The sequence below is a fragment of the Ochotona curzoniae genome, unplaced genomic scaffold (assembly GCF_017591425.1).
Source record: "Ochotona curzoniae isolate NIBS_2020 unplaced genomic scaffold, NIBS_Ocur_1.0 contig_430, whole genome shotgun sequence".
NCBI classification, from domain to species: domain Eukaryota; kingdom Metazoa; phylum Chordata; class Mammalia; order Lagomorpha; family Ochotonidae; genus Ochotona; species Ochotona curzoniae.
The window spans coordinates 16,731,046-16,753,187 of NW_024466219.1; the positions used below are offsets into that span (position 1 = coordinate 16,731,046).

General features: G+C 42.2%; 1 long non-coding RNA gene across 1 annotated transcript; it reads right to left on the reverse strand.

Annotated features, from left to right (window-relative positions):
- Positions 1–1,085: 1,085 nt before the first annotated feature.
- On the reverse strand, positions 1,086–21,739 carry LOC121160005. The gene is made up of 3 exons (XR_005884478.1): positions 21,118–21,739; positions 4,967–5,077; positions 1,086–2,672 (listed from the first exon to the last, which is right to left on the reverse strand). It is a non-coding gene; the product is annotated as an uncharacterized LOC121160005 (long non-coding RNA).
- Between the last annotated feature and the right edge of the window lie 403 nt (positions 21,740–22,142).

Genomic DNA, 22,142 nt, shown 5'->3' on the forward strand with positions numbered 1-22,142 from the left:
TTGCAACACCAACACCCCATATTAGAGCATCAGATCAAGTCCTGGTTACTTTGCTTCTAATCCAGCTGGTGTGATGGGAAGGTAGCAGATGATAGCCCAAAAATGTGGGCACCTCCTGTATGAGGCCAGGGTGAAGCTTCTGGCTCTTGACTTCAGCCTGCTCTAGACCTGTTTTGCTATTTGGGGAGTGAACCAGTGGATGCAAGATTTTCTCTCTATATATATTCCCTTCTCTGGTGTTCTGCCTTTTACTTAAAACTTAGTTGGGAAATTTTCATTTTAAAAATGGAGTTAAAAGATAAGGTTTTTGCAGTGCAAAAATTTTTGAAATGCATGCATATTTTGTGGTGGGGTGCAACTGGGTGATAGCTATCACCCCATAGCAGTGGGCAGGCTTGCTGAATTAACTGACAGGGTAGAAACAGCTCCAGAGGCTCAGCCCATGTCCTCCCCTCCTGCCTCCTGCAAAGCTACTTGAAGGAGCTGCAGAGAATCCTTCAGCTCTAGCTGCTCCTTTCCTGCCGCCTGCCACTTAGTTGAATGTTTTGTACTTTATGTAAAAACTTTGTGCTTAATCAACCACTCAAGCTGATTGGAGGATGAGAGCTTAAAAACCCCCGAGTTTGTCCACACAGCTCAGTAGCTTCTGTAGTGTAGCTGGAGTTGCTGTCACCACGCTTAGCCAATAACGATCCCTCCTTACATCCTACACTTGTGTCCAACATGCTCTCAGGCTCTGCAACAGTATATTTCACAATACATATTTCTTCATGACATTTCTGAAGATTCCTCATAGTTTCAGCCTTCCTTTTTGCTTGACTCCACCTTAAGAATCAATTGCATTTTTAAAATATATATATATTTATTTATATATTTATATATAATACATATTTTTATATATTTAATTATATATATAATTAATTACATTGCATTATGTGACACAGTTTCATAGGCTCTGGGGATCCCCCAACCCCTTCCCTATTTTCCCCCCATGATGGATTCCTCCACCTTGTTGCTGTATTACATCTCAAATTCAGTCAAGATTCTTTCATTGCAAGAGTATACCAAGCATAGAGTCCATCATCTTATTGTCCAGGTAAATTCAACAGTTTCTTGCGGAGACCATCTCTGGTCTGAAGGCAAAGCTGGCAGAATATCATGCCGATCAATTGCATTTCTACAAAGTTTAGGTATACATATTAAAGTATACACAGAGCAACAGCATTTGCAAAGAAAGCATTGACATGTTCACCCCTTCTGCTGGGAACACTATGGGAAGCATGCCAGTGGGAGCAGGTGGGAACAAAATGGCTTCTTCATTCCCTCCTAGTCAACGTTTTAAGGAATTCCAAACTGTATAAGAGGTCCTGTTTCTCTAAAGGGTTCCTTGGGCTCCCAAGCTTTGCATACAGTTGGTACATGTAGGATATGTTTTTTTAGGTTATTTGGAAATGTTTTGTGTAACAAGATAAATTTCTAGGACACAACTATGGAGTTAGGTAAATACTTAAAAATCCTTTGCGACTCGTGGAAAGTCAGTGATGTCTGCCAGCAACTCTTCCTCACAGTTCCGTATGCAGATACAGTAACTGAATAAACATGCTTGGGTGTGGTATGCTGACTTTTCTCTCTTACGGTTGTAGGTTGGTACAATTACTTGGGAAGGCAGTGGGAAAATGTGTATTGAAATAATTTGATGTAGCAATTTTGTACTGAAGAGAACATCCTAATTAAATTATCTTTAAATGATTAATGTGTATTTGACATTTCTAAAAGCTGTGCTGTATGCGCCTTGATGAATTTGGAAAGATGTGTACACCTGAAAAGCTATGGCCACAATCAACCCATAACCATACCATACCATTTCCTTCAATGTTTCCTGTTACAATTGTATCCTGGCGATTTAGGAGTGTGTGCGTGTGTGTGTGAGTGAGAGAGAGAGAGAGAGAGAGAATATAACTTAATATCTATCTTCTCAGAAGATGGCTAAGGATATAATGCAGTAATATAGCTAGAGACACAACACCATGCCACAGATCTCTCAGACTAGTTTATCTTGCATTTTCATTCAGTATTTGCGTTTCTACCAACCAGTGTACATGGTACATGGGTCTTTGTACGCTTTGACTAATGGCGCTCTATCTTCCCCTACTCCAGCCCTTGGCAACCACTATTCTATGCTTTTTTAAAAAAGTTTAATGATGTCAGTTTCCTTTTATAGTGGTCCCATATGGTATCTTTCCTTTTGTGTTTTGATTCCTTTCATTTAATATCGCATTTTCCAGGTTCACCCATTATTTCACATGGCAGGATTTTCTTCTTTTTAAAGGCTGAGCAGTATTTATTGTACATAGACACAACATTTTACTTACTCATCTGTAAACAGACATTCAGGTTGCTTCTTTGTTTTGGCTACTATAGATAGTGCTTCAATGAGTACAGGAGTAAAAATAGCTCTCCGACATCCCAATGTTGATTCCTTTGGATGCAAACACAGAAGTGCTCTTGTTGGAGGATATGGTAACTCTAGCTTGAATTTCTTGAGGAATCTCTAAAGTGTTTTCCAGAATGGCTGCATTCCCTCCGTGTCCAAAGGTTGCCTTTCCCAACATCCTCATGAACACTGACTGTTTTTTTTCTCTGTTGTTGTTGTTGTTTTGATAAAAGTCATCCTAATTGGACAAAGGTGATACTGTCATTTTAAATCCGCATTTCTGATAATAGTTAAGCACTTCCCATACACTACTTTTTCATATACTTGCTGACCATTTGTCTGTGAGGAAATATCCATTTGGTTCCACTGCCTATTTTTAAATTATGTGTTTTTTTCTCTCTCTCTCTTGATCTGAATGCTGTTTTTTATTTTGCTGCTTTCGCTCTGCAGCAGTAAAGTTCAATTTGAGATGGTCTCACTCATGTTTTTACTTTTGTTTTCTGTGCTTTTAGGGTCACACACAGGAAATCACCGCTCGGTCAGTGAAGCTTCCCCTCATGTTTTCCACCAGCAGTTTTAAGGTTTCATGTCTTACATGTAAGTCATTAATCTATTTTCAGTTGATTTTGCATACAGTATAAGGTAAGGATCCACCAGTGAATAACTTAAATCAAGGGAAAATGTGCAGGTGGATATTCACATTTCGTTTGTTGTAGTGAAAAAGTGCCAGTAATGAGTATCCAATGGTAATAGAATGATTAGTAGTTCACTGACCAGCTAGAAACAGTCTATTGTATAACTATTTTAGAATAATGTTTATTCATGTATGGATGTTCAGAATATTAGATTAAGTTTTTTAAAAAACAAGGAAAAAAGCTGGGAGGGAATACACTGCAATAATGATTTTTAAAATAATATTGATTTAGTTTTTATTTGAATGACAGATTTTACAAAAAAAGAAGGAGAGACAGGAAGAAAGATCTTCCATCTGCTGGTTCACTCCCCAAAAGGCCGAAAAAACTGAAGCTGAGCCAATCTGAGGGCAGGAACCAGAGTTTCTTTCCAAGTCTCTCATGTGGGCACAGGGTCCCAAGTGCTTGAGCCATCCTGCATTACCTTCCCAGGCCATAAACAAGGAATTGGATCAGAAATGGAGCAGCTAGGATTTGAACCAATGCCCACATGGGATGCTGGTGCCACAGGTGGAGGATTAGTCTGCGATGCCACCACATGGGTCCCTGAGTGGCCATTTTTGATGGGGCAATTAGGTGTTTGGCTTTTCCTCTCTTTTATACTTTATATATTTTAAATTTACTTAAAGCCAATAGCATGAAATCCATGTTTAGTATGTAGTGTGTGTTTGTGAAAATGATTATTTTCTGTTTTTTTATAATTATTTAACAGAAGCTTAGTTGGGGGTGGGGTGGGAGTAAGGGAAACTCAAGCTTTCAGAAAGCCACCTTGTGGGGAGTGGGAGGTAGATGTCTTGATTTTGATCACCAGGTTGAAATACCAAGAGTTTTGTGGCTGGATCAGTGTGAAATGGTCAGAGGTGAGAACCGAATGAAACTGCCAAAAATACACAAATGAATCTCAAGTTTTACATGTTACTAGTGTTTTTCAAAAAAGGACTTTATAAAAATCATATATCAGTTATTTTAGGAAATCTAGTCTGTTTAGCTGTAGGACTGGATCATATGTGCATTTATATTATTACTTGAATTTTTAAAATTACTTTTCTGCCTGGCAGATAAACAGGTGATCAGTATTTGTGCAACACTCAGAGGGGGAGACAAAGGAAGCATCAGAGGGAGGGGGGAGGATTTGGACACAGCTAGACATAGTTGCCTAATGATGTTTCAAGGCTTGATAATCTTAGAATCAGAACTAGAAAAACTAAACAGCTCAGTAAAGAAAGCTCTGGAAACAGTGAATGATCAATAAACACTGAACGGATTAAGAGCCAAGGTGGCTTGTATTTCGCCTTCTCGGGATACATACTCTTCAGAGTTTTTTTCCTAACAAACTCTGCCTTTTCTAACAAGGGTTAATGTAAAGAAAGTAGCTAAAAAGGAGTGAAAAAAAATAATCACAGGAAGAATAGGAGAAAGGCATAAACACAGCATCTTCCTAGAGCATTTGCCACTTGAAATTACAACTGTGTCTAATGCCAGGTATCCTTGGTGGCTGGTGCCCCAGGAACGTACAGAAGCTGCAGACAGCAAGATCAGGGTTCAAGCACTCCCTGGGGACATGGCTTGTAGCTTTCCACTCATTATAGAATTGAGCCCTGAGAGCCAGAGCTGCCCTGGGCCATCACACTGCCTTGTTGGCCACTGGGAGAAGAGTTAGTATCTGAAGAGTAACAATTAAAGCCACTGGACTGTGATTCAATGGAAGGCAAGCTGATACTTTTAAAATTCATGCTGTATTTGGCTACCAACAGACAAGCCAAAAGACCATAGCTGAGGCTAGTAACTAGGCTGAGGAAGGTTTGGAAGGTAAGGTCGGAAGCAATTTCCTGTGCAGTACCTTGGGTTATGAGCTGTGTGATGGTTCTTTCCCATTTGACTTCCACAATATCAAAAGGCTCTTGCTTCTATTGTATCTTCTGATTTTTTCCAATACTCATCTCTTAGGTCCCTGGGGAAAAATAATGGTTGGCCTAACTATGCCTAACATTTAAAATGATCATGCAAATGTGTTTTTATTATGTTTATATGTTTATTATTATTTTTTAAATCTACTTGAAAAAGAAGAAAGAGAACGGAAGAGGAACTTCAATCTGCTGATTCATTCCCCACGTCTGCCAACGGTCAGGGCTGTATCAGTGAGAAGCCAGGAACTCAGAACTCCATTTTGGGTCTCCTATGTGAGTGACAGGGCTCCAAGCACTTGAGCCATCCACCACTGCCTCCCAGCATGCATTAGCAGGAAGCTGGGTCAGAAGCCAAGCAGCCAGAATTTGAACCAGATATTCTGATAAAAGATACAGATATGCAACTAGCAGCTTAACTGACTGTGCCACACAGCCACACACCTGCTTAGCACCTCAATGTATCCATCCAGACTCACACACATATATCTGTACATACACACACACACCACACTCTTCAAGCATAGCCTGCAATGAAAAATAAGGGCTTTTCTGTCAGAGAAGTTTGAGTCTGTGCTTACTCTACTACTTCCTATTGCTGTTGGCAGAGCGCAACCTCTAGCTTCTGCTTCCTTAGATCAACACTGCCCATCTCTGAGGACTGTTGCATGCAAAAGCCTAGTAGCTGGTGCACAGCAGCCACAGAGTGAATTCTAGTTACTGCTATAGAATCAACAACTAGCTTGTGTTTGACTGTTTGCCACGTAATATAGGTGCCTGCTTTCAAAATCAAAGTAAGACCAAAAGAGAGTTAAATATAGTAAAATAAATAAGGCCAGGCAGCCCGAATACAGAATAAAGCATAACAGTAAATCGTACAGGAATCCAGGGAAGAAAGAGGGCTTGGGCCGAGACACTTTCCAACCTCCGTCTTCGTTCGCTCCTCATCGCAGTTCTGCGATGGAGGCAGGGATGTGGTGAGCACTCCCAGGCTGGAAGAGCCAAAGCACAGATGGGGCCCAGCTCCATTTCAGCTGCTGTAGAGCCAAACAGTGGGACTGGGACCATTCTGAGGCTTCTTTCCAGGCTGTAATTCCATTACTCTGGCTTTCCTCAAGGACGACTTGTAAATAATGTGAGATGCGATATTAGAGCTCACTTTTTTTTTTTTTTTTGGTCATTCTCAGCCCAGGACCCGGCCAGGCCAGATGTGTTTGGGAAATAAGCTATCTTGCTTCAAAGGAACATGAGAACCCCAGCTGTGCAGAAATGTCTTTTTACTTTTTCCACTGGCAGCGCTTTCACATGAGCTGAAAAATCCCAATGCAATGGCCTTGGCAATGTTTGTTGAAGCCGGCTCCTGCCTGGGTGCTGATCGCCGTTCTCATATTTCAAAGCTCCTTCTGTTATAATTGCTCCCAATTCCTTCACGCTTATTTGATCAGCAATCCTGTAGGCACAAACCAGAAGGCATACAACTTTTTACCTCCTGGGTTTCCTTCCTTTCTTTTCAGTTGTTTACTCTTAAAGTAAGTCAACCTTGCATTCCAAAATAAATATTTAAACTTGGAGTTCTCGTCGTCTGTTAAAAGACAGAGGAAACATTCTCAGAGTCAATTACACACTTAAAATGCTGACAATGAAAGCCAAGTATTTATATTTTTGGATGCACTTATGTCGATGCTCTTGGTGTGTTTTGTGGTTGACTTTTTTAGATGGCAATTTACTCCAAAGTCCAAAGTGGCCTCAGCTCCCTAAAGACCTTGAGGCCTTATTTGGCTCCAAGGGACAGTGCCATAGCAATGTCATGTTTGCCTGGTTACGGGGCTCCTGGCAAGTCTTTAGCAGACTCTGAACTAGAAGTCACTATAGCATCTCTAGAATTTGATACTGAGCTTTTTTTTTTTTTTTTAATTCAATGAACCTGGATGTATATAATGTTTCTATCATGTAGGTAATAGGGAATATATCTAGTTCTATTAAATGTTGGGAACATTACGTGTGCATATAAAGTAAAATAATTTCTTTTGGATGAACTAATTCACCTTTCACAAGTGTACTAATTTATGCTTCTTGGATCATAATCACCTTAGTTTGTCCAACTTGTTCTCAGGTCCCCTCTCCGTTTAGATCAGAAACTCCAACAGCAGTGAGGCCACCAGATGCGTGTGTGATTCACTGAGATGTTGAGGCCACACTGACTAGCTTAACACACAGTGTAACGTAGAAAAACTAGAAGCCTTGAAGACATATTTATGATAAACATGGCAACCTGACCAGGTCAATGTCTTCTTATTTCAACTAATGATAATAGCAACATCCTTAAACTGTCACTACGAAGATCCATGGTGAAGGTCAAATGTAACTGCATGGACATGCTAAACGCAGGACTTGGCACATAACAGGTGTTCAAGTATAGGGTTTAAAAGACTGTATGAGAGAAAAAGCATGAGCAGTTTCTTAGAGGTTACAAGTACTCAAGAAGAGTTTAAAGAACTAAGGGGGTTGCAGTTGTGCAGGCAAGGCGAATGAGGCTGGCACTATCTCCCAGTTAGATTTGGACCAAAGGAAGAAGGAAACAGGGCAAAAATGGCAGGAAGGGAAAGTGAGTCCTGGCTGTATTTATGAATCTTCCTGCTTGGTGAAACCATTTTTTATGGAACACACTAATAAAGTGATATTTATAAAATATGTGGATATCATGATTAATTAATTTTAAGGTATTAAGGATTTGATCATTATTTTTTAAGTAAAAACTCTGGTTCCGACCAAGGGCGATGGGGAAGCTGTAAGACTGAGCACCAGGCCTGGCTACAGCAGACTAGAACAATCTTCCAGTCAAGACTTGACAGTATGCATTTCTCAGTAAGTCCAAATACACAATTTCATATTTGTATGCATACCCCTCACATCAGCTTCACATATTTACAGATGGAATTTTACAATGCCTTTATACCAGTGATGTGACAATAGTGTCATATATATTATTATAATATTTAGTAACTGCAGACAGAGTCACCTGTGGAATTAAGGCCCCAAAGAGTCTTTAACACAAAATGCAGTCCTCTAAAACTTCAGACAAATTACAATCTGAGAGAGTAAAATAGCTGGAAAACATTAGTGGATGTTTGATACAACAGTTAAGTCACCACTTCCGATTCCTGCATCCAACATCAGGGTCCCCTCACTTACCCTGCCTCCATTTCATCTTCTCACTAGTGTGCAGGTGATGAGGTGAAGGCTCCAGTGCTTGGGTTCCTGCCACCAATGTGGGACACCTGGATGGGATTCCTGGCTCATGGCTTTGACCTGGCCCAGCTCTGGGTATTTTGGGAATTTGGGGAATTGACCCACAAATGGACAGTCTCTGTCTCCCTTGCTCTCTGCCTTTCAAAATAAGCAAGCAAACAGATAAGCAATTAAAAAAAAAAAGAATGAAGAAATCGGTATATTGAGAAGTCCACAGTGTTAAAGGGAAATCTCTCTTCTAAGTACATGGCTCCTACTCCTATGGAGATGGGCTCAGCTGGTCCTCTGAGCTAAAACGTTGTTTGTTTGGCACAGACGCTTGCAGGCCACACTGGGAGTTTCGGGTCTTGCAGTTAGAGAAGGCAGTTGGGAGCAGCAGCATGTGTGATGCGATTGCAGACTCCTTTTTTCCATTCCTATTATACTTGGAAAAGAGTTGGCTGCCTCTCAAAACGTCCAGCTTATTTTCATAAGCATTTGTAGGCTAGCAGAGGGCTTGGAGAACCCACATAAATCATGTCGAATGTTAGCATTCACCTGGTTACTATTAAGTATAGGGTGTGGGAGTGAGTGTCAAGAATATAACATTCCCCAGGGGTGATAACATGGCACAGCTCCACCTATTCTGCTAGCCAGCAGTGGACCAAGTACTGCAGGGACCTGAACAATGGCAACTAGATAAGATTCCAAAGGGACTAAGTGAGATGCTAAGCAAGATGAAATGAAGTCAAGACAGCTTATATCTGTCAGAAGAAATAGAAAACATGTAAATCAGGGAGAGGTAGTGTTTTCATCTTCTCTCTCTGCTGCTCCAAGTACTTGCTACAATCTCACCATCATTCCAGCTTTGTGCTCGGTCTTAGAGTATTCGAGCGTAACAGATAGATTTCTTCCCTTTTAGATCTCTAGCATTTCTCAGAGGCATTTCTACACATTTAACATCGGGGGCCCAGGAACTGGATTTCACAGTCAGACCCAACTGCAGGCATGGGGAGAGCAGTGGAAGTGCCTTCCTCTGGGGTTGGCAGTCACACCACAAAGGTCTGGAGAAGTGAGCTCTCTCTGAAGAGAGGGTTAATCTGTAGCCAGCGAGCAGAGACCAAGTGCCATAAAAATGGATCCATCCACTGCTGCACCTCTTAAAGATAATTTGACTTATTTGTGTGGGACAATGGTGACAGGTTTAACTAACAGTTTTTGTCATTTTTACAAGTTACCTCTGACATCATCTAAAATTTTAATCTTCTACCAACTCTATAGAAAGTCTGACGTGTCAGGATGGCTTTCTGTGGTACCGTTGCAAGGAATACATGGCAGGAAGAAGCTAAAAAGCAAAGTGTGGCCTTCCCTGCATGCACACTTCAGCTGAAACCTGCATCTGACTTGGAGCTGCAGCCATGTCTTCCTGGGGGTTGCCAGCAGCAGAGGGAGATCTGTGTTGGTGGAGATAGGAAAGGTGAGGTGAGCAGGCAAAGAAGAGAAGCAGGTTCCTGGATCCTAAGAGACAAAGCCTTCCTTCTAGAGCATCAGCAATGGTAGATCTGATGAGCGTGTTGCAGGGAAGAGAAAGAAACTCTAGCAAGGTAGAAGGGCAGAGTGGAAAGGTGTCCAACAGGAGAGGTGTTTGGAGAGACATGGGCAGTGGTAGAAGCGCAGATGAGGTGGTTTAGTGTACTCTTGGCTGTCCTTTCCTTCAACAGATCATATGAAGACTTAGAAATGGGTGACAGTGGGGTGCCAGGCAGGTACAAGGAGGAAGGAAAGAGAGAGAAGTGATGGATCAGAGAGTCAAAGAGGCAAGGAAGGAGTGCAGAGTAATAGGAACTGGAAGGGAAACAGAAAGTAGCAAGTCTAGATTTGCAGGTCTCAATAAAGACCAAGGAGGGTAAACGGAGAGTAACCGAGGCAAGGTTGTGCTGAGAGAGCCTGCTGTCTGAATCCCTATTCTCAGACAGACCCGGAGCAATTCCAATTTAAGTAAAGTTCAAGGGTGTGTCTATTTGAATGACTGGCTGCAAGAGGAAAAGTCATTAGAAATGAATAAGTCATGAAAACTAAGTGGCCAGGGTATCCAACATGATATCATCCTAAAAATGGGTGGATGTTGGGTGGCCGAAAGGCAGGGAGGATGTCAAATTGTTCAATAAATCAAGAATGGTTATACAGAGCCGTCAGTAGCCGACAGAAGCAGAAAGCACAGAATAGTATTGCTCAAGAGACTTGTTTCCCCAGGAGACAAGGAAGAAAACTTTCTCAAGAGGGAGGAAGAAACATGATCTGAAGTTACCAGAGCAGAACAAACACAGAGGATCTATTTATGAGTAGAAGTCACAGGACTGGAGAGGCAAGGTTGGTGTTTTTTGACTTTCTCAGAAAACGTTAAACAGAGCATGAACTAGTCAGTTGTAACTGGTGTAGTTTGTACTCTTGCTTGTATATTTTCTTGAAGTCATGTTTTCTGCCCATTGAGGTGTGCTAGTTTGAAGGTTCCTGTGGTCCTGTTCGAGCAGTTCAGTTGCTATAGTATAACTAATCATACGTTGGAGCATGAACATGCCACACGCAGTCCCTATGACTCACACTTTCTAGAGAATATGGAGACATGTGTCATCGCTCATTCACACTGATAAGTGTTCTTTTATTATTGCATATCACAGTCACAAGCTCAGATGAGGCCTACTACCTGCACAATCCCTGCAGCAGAGACAGGTTAAGAAAAGGAAAGAGGAAGGAGACAATTTTCTGACCACTTCTTACACATTCATTTATTGCTGAACACATCTTATGTTTAATGCACTGCATTCATGGCTAGAGATAAAAGATCTCTTCCTAATCTGTGTCATTATGATGTCATGAGCTGGTGGCATACACAAACAATCTCAGATCTCTATTTAGGGCTGTAATACAGTATTGTATGACATGTGTGGTTGGAGGGTCAGGGAAGCTGTCATGAAGCTGACCAGAATTCTAAAGTAAGAGAAGTTAGGCAGATATGCACAGGAAAGGTGTTGGTCTCTGTTATTCATTTGGTTATACAAGTTGGAAACTTAGCAGAGTTCAGCTGGAAGTCCAGTCTGGAAGTTTGTGTCTAAGTGTTCACCAAGCCACGCAAGGCGAGGATCACCTGCAGAGCAGGCCCAGCAGAGGTGTCAGTCCCCAAAGCCCGAGACACGCTCTAGAGCATCCATGTAACACTCACGGATCAAATCATTTTTTTTTTTTGCCTTAAATTGCTTCCCACCACTTTGAAACTGCTATTTGCATAGAAGAAAAAGAGAAAGTGCTGTTTCCCCACAATACAAGTAGGACAGAAATGGACACTGCTGCGCAGAGTCAAAAACACATCACCAACATGGGGGAAAGGTCAAGAGGAAGAAATGGAGAACATGTGTCATTTGAAGGAAAATACCTTTCACTCCAAGTGAATGCTACCTGGGGAGATAGGGCCCCAGCCTGCCAGATTTCCTGGCACTTCAAGAGGAACCATAAGCATGAGGTTTTCTGGCAAAGTTTCAGATCTCAAAAGCTCTGTATATAAATCCAGCTAGTCAACAAATAGCCACTACTGTGTACTGGGCCCTATTCTGGAAACAAAGATTTTAAAATTAATAAAAGAAGCAGAATGGATGACACTCACATTTCAGTGTGAAGATGTACACACTAAATCAAATCAATGAGTAAAGTTACATACTCAAAGTATGTCAGGTGGAGATGCAAGTATGGAATAAACAGAAAACAGTGAAGTGGTTAAACAGTGTTGGAGCAGATTGTATTATCAAATGCAGCAGCAAGGAGCTTTGTTGAGAAGTGCTCGAGTAGACATCTTGCAGAAAGAAATGAGCTGCACAGGTATCTTTCCCATATTCATGTAAAGAGGAAATAGCAAAATAAGATGTCAGAGGTAGGATGTTGCCCAGCACCTTCCAACAGGCCAGTGTAGCCAAGGTGGTGATATCTAGGGAAGGGGGCGGGGAAGTGAAGAAGACAAGTTGGGGAGACAGGGTCCCATAGATTCTTGTGGACCACTGTGAGGTCCAGGCTTTCATTCCAGAGGAGCTGGGAAGTCACTGGTGTCTGGAGCCGAGTGGTGACCAAGACACCCCAGAGGATGTTTCTACTGCAGCAGCCCAGCTGGAAGTAAAACCTGCCTGGACTCCAACTGGCGGAGTGATGGAGGGGGAGCGAGGGTCAGGCTTCGTCTTTTTTTTTTTTTTTCTTTTAAAGATGAGTTTGTTTTTATTGGAAAGGCAGACCAGATTTATGGAGAGGGTGAAATGGAAGATCTTCCATCTGCTGGTTCACTCCCCAAATGGCTGCAACAGCCAAAGCTGAGCTGAGCCAATCCAAAGTCAGGAAGCAGGGGTTTCTTCCAAGTCTCCCAAGGGTCCCAAGGCTTTGGGCCATCCTCTACTGCTTTCCCAGTGAGCTGGGTAAGAAGTGGAGCAGCTGGGACACAAACCGGTGCCCATATGGGATCCCAGGACTTGCAATGGTAAGGATTTAGCCATTGGGCCATCACATCTGGCCCAAGGCTGTGCCTTAAAATGAAACAACAGTATTTGCTAATAGTGTTTCTACAGGGTGTGAGAGAATTTTGGCCTGCCACGACAGAATGACATTATCATTAAGCAAGATGGGGAAAACCACCAAGGGGTGGGAGGAGGTAATGAGAAGAGTTCAGGTTTTTATCTGTGAGGGCTGTTGGATCTCTAAACAGAGCTGTCAATCAGGAAATTAGACATTTATTTTTCAAATTCAGGAGAGCAATCCAGACCAGAAATATCATTTGGGGAATCACAGTATTTACTGTCACGAACTTGATGTGTCAGCAGAGAAGGGAAGAGGTGCAAGGACTAAGCACTCAAGCACTGTCTGGAATCTGAGAAGAGAAACAAAATTTAGCAAAGCCAATGGAAAGCCCACAACCAGGGAGATAGGAACAAACCCTGAAACCTGGTACCCAAGACATGAAAGGGCTTTAAGAAGTAGGAAGTGGTCAATGGGACAACTGCTGTTCCCAGAAATGAGCGTTTATCAATGTGAAAATCATTGGTAACCACGATATGAGCATTTCCCTTTTTTCTTTTGTTAAAAGGTTTATTTACTTTTATTGGAAAGGCAGGTATATATAGAGAAGGAGATACAGAGAGAAAGATCTTCCATCAGCTGATTCACTCCCCATGTGGCCACAATGGCTGGATGGGAAGAGGAGCAGCCAGGATATACAGTGCCTGCAAGGTGAGGACTTCAGCCACTAGGCAATCATGCCGGGCCCCAATACGAGCATTTCCAGAAACGGGTGTGGCTGAATATGGCTGAAATATATTCAGCAACAAGCAAGCTCATCAAGGATATGCACATTTTTTGGAGGCGTTCTCAGGGAAGTGGGAGAGGGTACCCAGGAGGGTTCCTGGGTTTCTTCAAAAATGAGGTCAACATGTGTGTATTTGTAGAAAAGATCCAGTTGAGAGGAAAAAAAAAAACCTGATAATGTAGCTTGGAAAGGAGAAAACTTGAGGAATGTCCTGGTTGGCAGAGGTGGGCTGGGATGTGGTGTCCTCAGGGGGGACTGGTGCTTAGTCAATGTCCTGACCCAGCACGGCCCACCTCTGGCGGTGCAACCTCAACAATGTAGCTGTCCTTCCTGAAAATAAAGCAGACATTGTGTATCCTTTCCTCAGAAAAGCCTTTATTCAGAAACATGGCTGAAGCTCAGGTTTTCTTCCAGGTAAACGTGGCAAGTTAATGTATGTTACCCACAGATGGCAAGATTTTGAGGAGATAAAATCATATACTCTTGGCAACAGTCTGTAGAATTTTTGGACTGCAATGAAGAAACAACGATTGAGCCTAAATTGACTTCAATCTGCATCATTTACACTCAAACATCTTACATCTCTCATGAGGAATAGGCAGCCACATCAGCCCAAGAACTAGATCAAAACTACTGACATCTCTCTAACCTGCTTTGGCTGTTCTGTGCACGCTGATACATCATCACAGAAAAACTGTGCTCTGGGGCAGCCCCTTCGGGAAACGTGGGCTTCAGCCACATTACTGAGATGAGGAGAACTTGGTCAAACAGTATTTCACTAGAAGCAGAAACGCTGGTGCTGTGTGCACTGACTGCACACATGTGGTCCTTGGGAACTCTGCTGGATTGGCCTCCTTACAACAGGAAGACACTGCGAATCCGCATATTCCACTACCAGGCCCACAGGAAGCATCAGTGCACATGGCTAACTACGCTAGTTCCCAGTACGAAGGGGGGAGTGGGCTAAGCCATGACTGGTTTAGAAAATATAAATGAATTTCGTGTACTAATGGAGAGCATCACTACCTCCGTTAGCCTTCTCTTTTTTTAAGAGAGTCTGCTAGGAAACATAAATGGCATCTAAGATTCTTCCTTTTTAATGCCCAAGCTAATTGGCCTTTAGAGGACAAGTGTGGATATACTTCCCTGAATTTTAAGTAGCATTACTGAATCAGAAGATTCCACTCTCTGCAATCCATTTAAACGGAAAGAGCAGATACATAGTTGGCTTTACTTGCCAGATATTCCTATGCTGGGGACATAGAATACTTCGCCTCTGTTCTCTGTCCTTCATTGGCATTTTCAGTTTTTTCCAATTTCTTAGCAAGTGCCAAATATTAGATAATAAAAAGGGTCTCTGATCTCTAGGTGACAGTAGAAAGTATCGCCTAAAATGGTTAAATGTGAGCCTGGTGTGTTGGCTCAAGGGCTAAATTCTCACCTTGCAAGCGCCGGGATCCCATGTGGGTTTCATTCATTCTCCTAGCTGTTTCCCACGCAGCTCCCTGCTTGAGGCCCTGGAAAGCAGTAGAGGATGACCCAAAACCTTGGGAACCTGCACCCATGTGGGAGACCTGAAGAAGCTCCTGGCTCCTGGCTTTGGGTTGGCTCAGCTCTGGCCATTGCAGCCACTTGGGGAGTGAACCAATGAACGGAAGATTTTTCTCTCTGGTTTTCCTTTTCTCCATAAATCTGATCTGCCTTTCAAATAAAAATAAATAAATCTTTAAAAAATGGTTAAATGTAAATGCACAGGAGTATACAGTGACTTCTGTTTAAAAATGATAAAATGAATATTCATGCTTGTTTCTGATCTTTCCAAAAATGCCACCAAATGCCACTAAATCGACTTTGAAGAAACTATTTAAGGATATAAAGAAAGAATAAAAGGAAAAGAGAAACTGCACACAGGTGACTGAATGGTCACTGATTTAGCAGAGCAGAAGCTGAACCCTGCTGTCTGCAGCCAGTTTGTTCATGCAGAAGAGGCTCAGAAGAGCTGAGGCACTAGGGGCCCAAGAACCTCTGAAAATAAGGACGAAGAACTGAGCCGAAATGGGGAGGATCCATAGGAAGTCCAGAAAAGTAAATGCAGAAGGAGCTTCTGACGCGCAGGGCATTTAAGTGACTATCCCCTCACTACTACCCTGAGAGGGAGCAGGGAAGCGTTACGTGGGAAAGTCCGGGACACCAGAGAGTGAGTGGGAGGCAGTGGGCGGGGAAGGCAGCCCTTGAAAGTGAGAGCTTGTTCCACTGTCCCCACTAAGATCCCAGGGTGTCGCAGCTAGGCTTCCACCTCCCCGTCCCACCCTAGGCAGGACTTGAGAGGCTTCTAGAGAAACAGATCTAGGAGAAAATACTTTCAAGATGATTACTTAGAGGGTGCTTCCCATGCTGCCAAGTTGCCAACACTTAATCAAGAATTCAGCCTAGACCAAACACATGGAGCTTGCAACTACCTTTTTAGTCTCCTAAATATTCAAGGGAACTGATGGCTCATAATACACTTGAGGGAGCCTGCATCATGGAAGAAGAGACCGAAGCTTATGAATAGTTCAGCCAAAAGGAAACTCAGAAGATGAACAGACAAAGTACACAGAAGAAAACACGTCGGCAGCAAAAAATAACCCCAAAATACCCTGTATGATCAAAATAACATATAAAAGAAGGCATTCTGTGTATTATATGAGAAAAACGACACAGTGAAAAAGAAATTACTTGGGGGATAAGTAGAAGTTCAAGGAAATTAAAAATACAGCAGTTAAAACAGTTCATAGAAAGGATGAAAGATATAATTTAGGAATGCTAAAAAATAAATGAAAAGAAAAAAAATAAATCCACAGTTTTGAGAACTAATAGGAGTTAAGGACTACTAGTCCTATTAGTAAGTCATATTGGTCCTTCTTAATTCTAAAAAAAGAATACAGCGAGCAAATGATCAAAAGAAGATGAGTGTGCTTCCCAAAACTGGACATGAATTTCCAGACTGAATAATAGTCCAGCACAGTGAGTGAAAGATTAACACAGGACACATTATGACTAGATTTCAGAGTTCAAGATTAAGAAGAAATAAAAGCAATTTTCAACTTCTAGAGAACATACAAAGATTTTAGAAAAAAGAGTGACACCCAAGAATCAACATTCTGAAAACAGAAGCCAGTAAAGAAATGCCTTCAAAATTCTAAAGAAAAAATTTGTTGTGAGGTAAGCAGCTAGTTCGGGGCCACTCTCCCCCCATCACCAAGGTGTTCCCTCCTGCCCACCTGTGCTGTTCTCTTGTCATCACCTGGAACCTGAGAGGGGGCGGGACTGCATTGTTGTGTAACCACACCCTTCACAAGCCCCCAAAAGGTCCATGATAGGGAGGGGCTTGCTCTCTTGCGTTTCATTGCTCTGGCATTCCAACTCTTGGCCTCCCCAGTACCTGCTATCTCTCTGGCTTCCCATGGACAGACTCTGACACAGGTAGCCCCTGAGCACGGCCCCTGTGTATCTGTATTCCTCACCCCCTGTTCGAGGCTTGGTCAGGACAGTAAGGACAGCAATGCTAGGATGCTTTGTATTTCTAATTTGTGTACTTTTGAGAGTTCCAGGAGAGGTGAGACCTAGCAGTAGTGGGCAGAGAAGCCAGGGAAAGGCGAATGTCTGAAGCTTTGTCAGTGTGTCCAGGTTGTCTGTTCTATGTCTTAACTTATATTGCTGGGGAAGCTGGGGCATATGGACGGATTCCAGGGTAATTTGTTCCTCTTGAGGGTTCCATTGACTGGATTATTATACAGATTTGTGATTTGCTATTTTCAGTAGGCCCTGTTATCACCAAAGACTCCTTAATAAACCCTAGACTTGTCTGGTATGATCTTGCTCACACCCCACAACAAAATATTTCAACTTGGATTCTATAAACCTAAACTGGGATGGGTGCTGTAGTGCAGCAAATGAAACCATCCCTTTGGATGCCCACATCTCATCTGATCCAACTTTCTGCTCGTGCACATCCTGGAAGGTAGCAGGTGATAGCTCAAGTGCTGGCATCCACATGGAAAACTGGATGCAGTTTTAGGTTCCTAGCTTTGGATTAATACATCCTGGGACTACCATGAACATTCGGGGAGTGAACAGGTGCAAGGAAGATGCCCCAACTCCCTCTGCATCTCTGTCATGCTGTCTTTCAAATAAACAAACAAGCAAACAAAAAAAAATCATACATTCCTTTTCTTGAGAACATAATCAGAGAACCTAATCATCAAATGGAAATATAAGAAAAAAAAAAAAAAAGACAAGAATCCAAGAAGCAAGGGTTCCTCAATAACTACAAAGGCACAGGCCGTTCTCCGACTGGTGGTCTAAGCAACTGCCAAGATGGATGGGAAGTCCAGACTCTTGAAAGGCAAGAGGTTTGTGCTCCAGAAGAGAACAATGAAAATCAGTTTATCCAATGTTTCTGACCATGTTTCAATGTGCTGTGTACTCTGAGCAAAGTTACTGAAAGGTATCTAGAAAAACCAAGCAAAAAATAATATGGGGGCAATTATCAACAGAAAAAAATGTCAACGTTAGTACAATAAAGGAAATTAAACAATGCACTACATGCTAGTTGGAAATATTTACATAGTATTAAAAATATAGACATTTGGATGTTAATTTATAATTCCATTGGGAGCATGAAGAAGAGAGATGGGAAGTATGTATTGGAGGTGGATATAGAAGAGTGGAATGTTAATTTTCCAGAACAGGAAGTCAACAGATATTTAAAACTGATTAAAAATACGCATGGGGCCCAGTGCGATGGCGCAGTGGTTAAGGTCCTCCCGGGATCCCATATGGGCACTGGTTCTAATCCCAGCAGCCCTGCTTCCCATCCAGCTCCCTGCCTGTGGCCCGGGAAAGCAGTCGAGGATGGCCCAAAGCCTTGGGACCCTGCACCCGCGTGGGAGACCCGGAGGAGGCTGCTGGCTTTGGATTGGCTCAGCTCCAGCCGTTGCGGCCGCCTGGGAAGTGAATCATCGGACGGAAGATCTTCCTCTCTGTCTCTCCTCTCTGTATATCCGCCTTTCAAATAAAAATAAAATAAATCTTTAAAAAAAAATAGCCATGAAGAATTAGATACTGACATATACACCTAAAGACAGAGTGGAAATTCCTGGCTGTCCAAGGCAGCCAGTGGAAAGCAGCAGCCATTGCTCTGTGCTACTGCATGGCTGTGGGCCTCACAAGGTGACTAAGTGAGCCCCTGACAGCCACTGTGGCAGGTGCCCCTCCATGCACATCAAGGTCCTGCAGAACCTGATCAGGAGGTTTTGCCCCATACAAGTCCCTGCCCTGAAGCTGCTCAAGATCTCCTAGGACAAAAAGGTCCTTGGATTCCTGAAGAAAAGAATGGGGTCCTGGCACTGGGATGCAGTGAGTTAAGTCACTGCCATATGAACACCGGCTCACTGGTTCGAATGCCAGCTGATCTATTTCCAATTAAGCTCCCTGCAATGTGTTGGGGAAAGCAGCAGAACATGACTCAAGTACTTGGTTCCATGCCAGCCAGCTAGGAGACTCAGATGGAGTTCTAAGCTCCTGGCTTTTGTCTGATCTAGATACAGATGTTTGGAGGAGTAAACCAGTAGACAGAAAATCTCTTTCTCCCTGTCTCTCCCTCTCTCCAACTCTACCTTTCAGATAAATAACTGAAGGAAGAAGAAGGAGAAGAGGAGGAGAAGGGTGGGAACCCTGGGGGAGAGGAAGCAGGAAGCGCTGAGCGGGACACTGTGAAGAAAGGAGCCCTCCAGGTCTGTGGCTCTCCCCTTGTAAAACACTCCCTGTATGTCCAGCTCCAAAAATCACGAAAAATGCTGAATACTGCTACCTGGGTCAGGGAAATACTGTGCCATATCCTTGAATGAAGTACTATTTGAATTTCTTGTACATGAACACACACACATAAACATGCACACACACACCCCTAAAATTAAAAACTGACACATAAAGCCATATAGGAAAACAATTATTAAGAAGATTTAATCAAACAATGTATGTCTATTGATACATTGAGTACTAAGAAGTTCCCCAAGATTTGCTTCTGGTCTCATTAATGAAACAATTAATAAATATCTAATATTCACTAACAATTCTTTAATAAAAACATTTTCTATAAAGTCTTGTAGAAGATATAAACATTAAACATAATCCCTAAAACAGATCTTCTTAACATCTGTGACAGCTTACATTTACTTGACACTAAATGGACATAAGGAACTGTTTTTCCTACATCATCTCAAGTCTATGAGACAGATACCATTATTGTCTAGCTTAGGAATGAGAAATGTGACTCATAAAAGGAAGTAAGTTGACCAGGTTCACAGAACTTGTGAAAATATGGAGGTGCAGTTTGAACCCAAACCGCAGGCTTCAGGATCCGTGTGATTCTCCACGGTATCAAATTGCTTTACAACGCAGTTAAGGAGAAACAGTGATTAAGACACACCTGATTATAAAACGACAAAGACACGCGCACATGCCTGCTTCGGGGAAATCCGGGCTCTGCTGACCTCAGAGGCCCATGGGCACTTGACCGCTGATGGCCAAGGAAGCACTTACTTGGCCAGGCTGGGGGATGGGCAGCATTCCTCAAGAATGAGTCAAGATGGAGAAGTGGTAAGCCCTAGCCGGTCAGGGATTGGCGAGGAAGGTGATTTGATCAGGACATGGGAAGCTGAGTAATCAGAAAATGAGACCAGGAAAAGCAAGGCAGGAAATGTCTAATATCAACGTAGAAAAGGTCTTGAAAAGTAGGCTAAGCAGCTTTATCTCGTGGAAAATAATCACCGAGCACATGAGAGTTTAATCCAGACACACAGTGAGTTGCTAGAACAAATAAGGGCCTCTTGTGACAGTCTGTCTAGAGGTAGTTGGTCGAGCTCGCCAACCAGACTTGTGTGAATGGAGGGAGGTGGGGGAGACAGGACCGGATCCTGGACAGAAAGGCACATCCCATCCCTGCCCCTTCCTTCCAGGACTTATAAAAACCACATTTGCGTTTTGTCATCTCTACGAAGAAGAATTATTTTCAAGCTAGAAAGAACAGAATAAATCTAGTTAAGCTTTTTTTTTTACTCTGCTTACAAGTTGAAATATTTACTTCTTAAAAGTCTTGGTGTCCAGCACAGTAGCCTAGCATCTAAAGTCCTCGCCGTGCATGTGCTGGGATCCCATATAGGCACTGGTTCTAATTCAGGCGGCCCTGCGTCCCATGCAGCTCCCTGCTTGTGGCTTGGGAAAACAGTCAAGGACAGCCCAAAGCCTTGGGACCCTGTACTGGTGTGGGAGACCCAGAAGAGGCTCCTGGCTCCTGGCTTCAGATCAGTGAAGCTCTGGCCGTGTGGCCCATTTGGAGAGTGAATCAACAATAGAAGATCTTTCTCTCTGTGTTTCCTCCTCTCTGTATATATGCCTTTCCAATAAAAAAATAAACCTTCAAAAAAAAAAGTAAGTTTCTAGGCTTAAACAAGTTAAAACCAAGAATAATCAAATGCTTACCTGTTATGATTGTGAAACAGCTGATAGGATTTCTTCTTAAAACACAAGTTTCCTAAAGAAAATAGTAATATATTCTCAGCATGAGAAATAAACAGAAAAGTGAAGGAAAAAAAATCAGTGAACTTACTCCCACATCCTTAGTTAACACTTTGGTTTATTATTTTCCAACCATTTCTACATCTGATTTTACTTCACTTCACTGCTACAGCATAGTTAAAATTTATGTCATATTGCAGGGTAATATTTTAATAAAACATTTCATGTTATAATTTTCATATGCATGACTTCATAATTGTACATTCAGTATGTAAGTATATGTAATAGATGATTTTAAAAACATTCTTCTAAATTTGGACATATAAGGATATTCTAAATTGTTTTTACATCAGTAGCTTCTTGCTTCAAATTTTAGAGAAGCAACAAAATGATTATTTATAATCATGTGGTTGTTTTTAGTTTTAAAAAAACAACAACTAAAAATGGTAACTGGTGTGCTATGTGGGTGTGGTCTGTTCACACAAGGACTCAGCTTGTGGCCTGGTCCCCAGGGTAACATGTTGAAAGTGGATGTGAATTTTTAGAGGTCATTGGGAGGTCGGGGGCTCCATCTCCATGAAGAGGCCACTGACATCCCCGTGGGGGCTAGTGACCACAGAGCAGGTTGTTATTAGCCAAGGAGACAACTTTCCATTCTCCAGACCATGAGCCCAAGTCTCTCCTTTGCAGATGAACGAACCTCAGGCATTTTGTTACAATAACAGAAAATGAACTAAAACAGATGAGTAATAGTCAGAATGTAGAAAACACTAAAGGAAACACTACAATTTGATTAGCCAGCACCAGAACCAAACTATGACTATAGTCATGGCTATATTTGCATGTACTTTTTTGGTTGCATTTAAATGTATGGATTTACATTTTAGTTGACTGATAAAATGAAATAGTACATTCTGAAGTATAGGAAGAATGTTTAAGTTCCAGTTATTATTTTTTAAATTATGAACCAATGGAAACTACATTATAAA